The sequence below is a fragment of the Oryctolagus cuniculus genome, chromosome 1 (assembly GCF_964237555.1).
Source record: "Oryctolagus cuniculus chromosome 1, mOryCun1.1, whole genome shotgun sequence".
Taxonomy (NCBI): Eukaryota; Metazoa; Chordata; class Mammalia; order Lagomorpha; family Leporidae; genus Oryctolagus; species Oryctolagus cuniculus.
In genome coordinates, this window is record NC_091432.1 from 106,642,027 (window position 1) to 106,649,464 (window position 7,438).

Consider the following 7,438-nt stretch of genomic DNA (forward strand, 5'->3'; position numbering starts at 1 on the left):
ATGCTGATCAAAACAGGGTAATCAGTATTTCCCCTTCTTTGACCATTAAAAATGAGTGGAGGTTTGGAGCCTCTATTTGTTCCATAAAATCTGTGCTAGGTTATTATCTACTACACTGTGCTGTGTACTACTAGTAGCTTCTCACTTTGATCAAAATCCAATTTGGTAGCCATTTTCCAAATTCCCTCTAACCTCCCTAGCTCTCCCAGCCTCTGTTAATTACCATTCTGTGTTCAGATGGAGATGTTTGTTAGTTTTTTAGCTCCTTCATGTAAGGGAGAACATGCAGTGTTTCTTTGCCCAGCTTATTTCACTCTACATGATATACTCCAGTTCCACCCACTTTGCTGCAAATGACAGAATTTCATTCTTTTTAAGGCTGAATAGCATTTCTTTTTTTAAATTTTTTTAGTACAGCTTATGGATTACATTGCCCCCCCCCCCAACTTCCCTCCCACCTGCAATCCTCCCATCTCCCGCTCCCTCTCTCATTCCAGGCTGAATAGCATTTCATCATGTATATATAACATATTTTCTTTATCCATTCATCTGATGATGGACAAGTTAGTTGATTTCATAGCTGAGCTATTGTTAACAGTGCTGCACTAAACATGGTAGAGCAGGTATCTTGTTGATAAAATGATGTCATGTCTTTTGTATATATATTCTGGTGGAATTGCTGGATCATATGGTAGTTCTATTTCTAGTTTTTCAAAAAGAAAAATTCATGCTGATTTATTTTCTTTTTCTTTCTTTTATGATGTTTGTTTTTTTAAATTTTAGCTGCCACATATCAGAGAGAACATGCAGAAAAAGAAAGAAAGAAAGAAAGAAAGAAAGAAAGAAAGACACGTGTGTATCAGTATTGCTGCAAGTACCATTTTGTAAAACTTTGTTTTATACCTTTGTGAAACCAATGGTTAAGAACGATATGTCCTTTTTTTTCTTTCTTTCTTTCTTTCTTTCTCTCTTTTTTTTTTTTTTTTTTTTTTTTTTTGGACAGGCAGAGTGGACAGTGAGAGCGAGAGACAGAGAGAAAGGTCTTCCTTTGCCGTTGGTTCACCCTCCAATGGCCGCCGCGGCCGGCGCACTGCTGCTGGCGCACCGCGCTGATCTGATGGCAGGAGCCAGGTACTTATCCTGGTCTCCCATGTGGGTGCAGAGCCCAAGCACTTGGGCCATCCTCCACTGCACTCCCTGGCCACAGCAGAGAGCTGGCCTGGAAGAGGAGCAACCTGGACAGAATCCAGCGCCCCGACCGGGACTAGAACCCGGTGTGCCGGCGCCACAAGGCGGAGGATTAGCCTAGTGAGCCGCGGCGCCAGCCAAGAATGCTATGTTCCAGTGATTACTTTAAAATTTACTGTATATGTGTGAAATGACCATTTTTCCATTCAATTATTGTTTATTGCCTTTGTCTATATTTTCACCAAAGTAGGGTTTCTTTGCTTTTTGCTTGTTAAAATTCTTATTCAGTGACATATTAAACCTTTTTTTGTAATGTAAATTTAAAATATGTTATCTCAAAAACTAAAAAAAAAAACAAAGAAAGGAATAAAAGAAAGAGGGTTGGAAAGAGAGGGGGGAGGGAGGGGGTAAGGGAAGAAAGGAATATCATGTTCTCTGTATCTACAAACCACATTGAATCTGTTAGAACTAATTCAGAATTAAAAATAAATAATTTAAAGATAAACAAAATAAAATAAAGAAAAATCCATGCTGTTTCCCATAGTGACTGTACTCACTTACATTTCCACCAATAATGTATGAGTTGTCCTTTCTCCACATCCTCACTAGCATTTATTACTTTTTGTCTTTTTGATAATAGCCATTCTAACAGGTATGAGGGGATATCTCATTGTGGTTTTGATTGGTATTCCCCTGATAGTTAATAATACTGAGTATTTAAAAGTTTATTTGTAGGTCATTCATGTTTAAGGAAAATGTCACTGATAGAAGATCCTACTTAATGGGATCGTAATAGCAGTCTTCTTGCTTAGGAAAATTATTTGGAACTTTTAAGTCAGGATTCATCTGATTCCATAATACTCATGGGCCACAAATCGACAAAGCTCATTGAGAGAAAGCAACTTACTGTTGTCAACACATGGACCCTGATACCTCAATTCTTGCTGATTCTAAAAGTTTGATGTGGAATCTCTTCTGAGAGAATCTCTAATGACTAAAGAAGTTTGCCTCAAATTCTTCCTCCCATTATAATATTATCCATTCTTTCCATTTTTATAAACTGTAGATCTCAAGAGTTAGAATGTTGCCTTCTGAAGTAAGCCAGACCCAAAATGGCAAATACCATATGTTTTCTCTAATTTGTGAGTGCTAATATAGAGAGTGCTGAAAAAAAAAAAAGCCCTAATATATAAGGACTGAAATTGACATCTTGCGATTTGATTATTGCTTATAGCCTTGTCTATACTCTCGTGGAACAGGCTCTTTCTACTTTTTACCTGTTGAACGCTGTATGTAGTGGATCATTAAGCCTGTGATTATAAAGTAAATTGAAAGGAAGGAAAGAAGGAAGGAAGAGAGAGGGAAGGAGGGAAGGATGGATGGATGGATGGAGAGACATGTTGTATTCTTAAAATTATGTCTACAAAATACATGAAATCTGATCTCTTTATATTAATAGAAAAGAGAGATGGAGGCAGGAAAGTCAGAGTTGAGAAGAGGTGTGCTAAGGAAGCAGAGGTTGGAGTAATGTGCTTTGACTGTGGAGGAAGGGCCCCTAATGCCGATTGCTTCTGCCCCTGAAAAGGGTTCCACAGATTCTCCTGCAGAGCCTCCAGAAGGAACCAGCTCTGCTGGGACCTTGACCTTCAGCCTAATGAGATGAATTTTGGATTGATGACCCCCAGGACTGTAAGATGATAGATTGGTGTTGCTTTGAGTCCCCAATTTGTGCCAATTTATTAAAACAGTGATAGGAAACTAGCACATCAACTTTGGTGATAAACTGAGTGCTTGGTGAGACTTACCTATAAAGAATATCTTTTTGCATCCTTCTAAATAAAAATGCTAAAGAATATTAACAAAAAGAGTTAAAATGTTGTGAATGGAGTGAAATTGTAATGCTGTAATATCAGGACAAAGTTCAAGTCACACAATTTAGGTCCAGACGCCTCTGAATAAGGGAACACATACTAGAAATTCCTCCCTATACACAGCTAACCATCAGTTCTAATTCTTCCTGTAAGACACTTTCAGAATAAATCTAATTATTTCCCCAATCACAGAACTGTTAATTGCTTAAATGAGTTATCATTTTTCCACCAAGGCTACCTCAAATCCTTTCAATTTAGTTCTTATCTGGTACAGTTTCTAATTGTCTTCCCATTACTCTTCAAATGTACTGAGGTTTGTCTATATCACTTTGCAACATGCCTTCCACTCCATTTTTCTGCTCAACAAGTTGAGTGCTCTAATTTAAATGTGATCAAAAAGCCAGAATAATGAGACTCTATTACTTCTATTGTTCTGAAGTTGTGCAGTACAATGTAACAGCAATTAGTCACATGAGGTTGTTTAAATTAAATTAAAAATCAGTTCTTTGGTTGCACTAGTCACATTTCAGGTGTTCAATAGGCAAATGTGGACAGTGGCAGATGTAAGTGTTTGATTGCATGCTTCTCCAGGGAGTGTTTTTCTTTAGGTTTGTTGTAGTATTTGAACATGTTTTAAAAATAAGTACACTGATATTTCATAATTTTTATGGTGAGTATAAAAGAACTCAAATGCTGGTAAATGTCAAACTCCTGATTTTAAGCCATTTATTTGTTGCTCATTATTTTAAAGAAATACTGGAGTCCAAATATCTCATAATGTTTTGTCCTTAAAGTGATAACTTTAGGTTACCGCAATTAGTAACTGTATTGTTAATATACAAGATGAAACAAGCCATTTGAAACCATACAAATGCTCTTTATTGGTATTGTCAAGTCCCCTTTACAAATTCACATATGCACAATGAGATGAAATCAAACTAGAAGGCAATAGGGACTTGAATCGGCGCCCACATGTGATGCCGGCACTTCAGGCCAGGGCATTAACCCACTGTGCCACAGTTCCAGCCCCAGTATTGGAAGTTCTATCCAAAGTAATTAGACAGGGAAAAAAATAAAAGGCATACAACTGGAAAAGGAGAAATACGGTGATCCCAGTTCACATATCCTTACATTTAGCAAGCCTTAAAGATTCTGCAAAAATCTGTTAGAAATAAAAAACAAATTAATTAAAGTTTAAATATACAAAATCAACACCCAAAACCAGTTGCATTTCTATATACAACAATGACAAATCTGAAAAGGAATTAAGAGAATAATATGATTTACTGTAGCATCACAAAAAAGACAATACCTAGGAATAAAATTAACCAATGAGGTAGAAACGTATACACTGAAAATTACAAAACTTTACCAAGAAGAATCAAAGAGATAAAGTAAATGGAAATACAGCCCACATTTGTATTTTGAAAGTCATCATATTGCTAAAATGTCACATTACCCAAATTGATCTACTGAGTAAATGGGATTCCTATCAAAATCCCAATGGCTTTTTTTTTTTTCCATAAAAGGCATTTAAAATCATATGAAATCTCAAGGGACCTCAAGCATTGCAGCGTTACTCACGGAATCCAAGAGGTAAAAATAACCTGAACGTCAGCCAGCACGTAAATGAATAAAGCTAACATACTATATATGTATAGTGGAATATTATGTGGTCTTTAAAAAGAAGGAAATCTTTCATATGCATACAAGGATGAATCTTGAGGACGTTGTGCAAATGAAATAAGCCAGTTATAAAGAGACAAATACTATAGGTCCCACAGGTACATTACCTCTAATACTAAAAATCATGGAAACATAAGGTAGAAAGGTGATGGCCAAGGGCAGGGGATGGGGAGAGAGTAAGTATCCAGTGGTTAGAGTTTCATTGTCAAAGGATGTAGAAGTGCTAGAGGCTTGTTGCAACAATGGCAATGTACTTAAGGCCACTGCATTGCCCACTTAAAAATGGTTAAGATGGTAAATTTAAGGTTGTGGGGATTTTTTTTCAAATATAAAAATGAAATCTCATGTATATTCTCTTAAAAATGTTTATTTATTTGAAGGTAGAGAGACAGAGGCAGATATGGGGATTAGGGGAAGAGAGAGAGAGAGAGAGATAGATAGAGAGAGAGAGAGAGAGAGAAACTACTATCCTCTGTTCACTTCCCAAATGCCTACAACAGACGGGACTGAGCTGGGGCTGGGGCCAGGAGTCAGGAATGCAACCCAGGTCCCACAGGTAGGGGGCAGGGACCTAACTACTCGAGCCATCATTACTACCTTCCATGCTACACATAAGTGGGAAACTGGAGTCAGGAGCCAGAGGCACCCATTAAACCCAGACACTCTGACACGGGATGTAGGCACCTTAACTGCTAGGCCATGCCTACCCCCATGGGTATCCTTCCATTTCATAGCAAATTAAGTTAAATGTAAAAATCAACGGTATTTTTATTATACTATTATTATATAATAATAATAATATTATTATTATAGTATGCTTTTACCTATTATGCTGAAATGAAATAACCTCAGTTACTTATTAGCCATGAATGACTTCAAGTCTTTGTTTTCATCAATAGTGAATTGACATTAGGTCTATTGTTTGGAGCCGAGAAAGGAGCATGTGAATAACCATTCAAGTCTGTGGCTCACATGGCTGCTATTTTACTAAAAGTAAGCACAACGTTCCTTTCCAGTCTATCATGGGTCACAAAATCCCTTACATGAAGAATGTTCCCACATAGCACAAATTTTCAATGACAACTTGTGGCAAAAAGTCATCAAGTGCTTCAACTCTTATCTATGTGCTCAGAAGCCAGGAATTTATTCATATTCTGCATATCAGTCATTTCAACCTACTATAAAGCTTAATGAGTTCTAGTACACATCTTTTCGTTTATGTTATATGTGACTGAGATTGTATTTTTAACACTATCATTTGATACAGGAATTTTGCTAAAATTCCTTCTGACTTAGCATTAACTACATGTGTCATTAGTTTGTGGTTGGTTTTATAAACTTCTTGCCACTGGTTTAGGTTGTACCTTTTTTTTTCTTCACTGTGAAGAGTGCAAAGCACTGATAACTTGGTGTTCTAGTCTTTTTTGTTCATTTTTAACTTCACTGGTAAGTTTTGTTGTTTGTACTGGAAGACAATTTTTTTTTATTTTCTTTATAGAAAATAAATTGCTTTAGCAGAGATGTGACTGCTTTGCCAGACAAATATACAAAAATTTTTGTTAACTTTAGTCTTCAGAAGTAGATTGGATTTTTCATGGGTGATAGAAATGCACTTCAAAGGAGCTGATGGAGGACGGGGAAGCCGCGTTTTCGTCCATAACTGAAAAGTGCAGGGAGAGTGCAGACAAGCTGGTGGATGTTGAATCCAGGTGCTCTCATGCTCTCCAGCCTCTTTCTCTCCCATGCTGCCTCTGGCGGCCACACTGTTCCATTGGTTTTGTTTTCAGAGAGGTCCTTTACTTGCAGCAGCTGAAAGATTGCATGAACCTTGTCATGTGTGGTCTCAAAGTCAGAGAACTCCTCCTAGCATCCTCATGTAGATCAAAATCAGAAAGGACCTTCTGTGGGGCCCAGTTTGGGTCATGTGTCCATGTTGGAGCCATTAAGAGTGATCAAGGGGACCGATTATTTTAATTACTAAGTCTAAGTCCCATGCCCACCCTGTGGCCAGCTTTTCTTGCTAAACAGAAGAAATGCAGTTGGAAAACATTTTTCTTCCACTGCAAATAGTACCTGATAGTTTTATTAAAAAATACTCAAGGAGCAGATAGATTAGTGATCTAATAAAATTCAATTATCAGAGAATCATGACTGTATTTCTTTTTTCCATTTTCTTTTTTACTTAATTGCACAAAATTACCATATTCACAGATAATTTGAAAAGAAGTTCTTTTTATGATTAGACAATTATTCTGAGTTGAAGTATTTGTGTTACTGATGTTGTCAAATATGTGTACATCTGATAATCCATTCTTAAGCCTTTGGCTTATTTATTTATTTTATAGGGAATATATAAAATTATATGATAGAAATTAATACAATGTAGATGTAACACATGCAAACAAAACCCCACAATGATGTAAAAACTTTTATGAAGACTAAACTGCTCCAGGTTAACTGAATATGAGGATTAGTCAAGGTTAACTGGCTGAGCAGAACTTATGATTCACGGACTGCCTTTTAAAAAGCAGCGATTGCAAAAGCTGGAGAGAAATTGTGGGAAAATCATAGTTAGGCTACCATTTAGTTAGGCTATTATTTAGTATGAACTAAATAATAAACAAATGGTGAAATGTTTCTCTTTGAGGGCTAGCACGACTTTGACCTTGACAGACCTCTGCAGGCAGCACTCT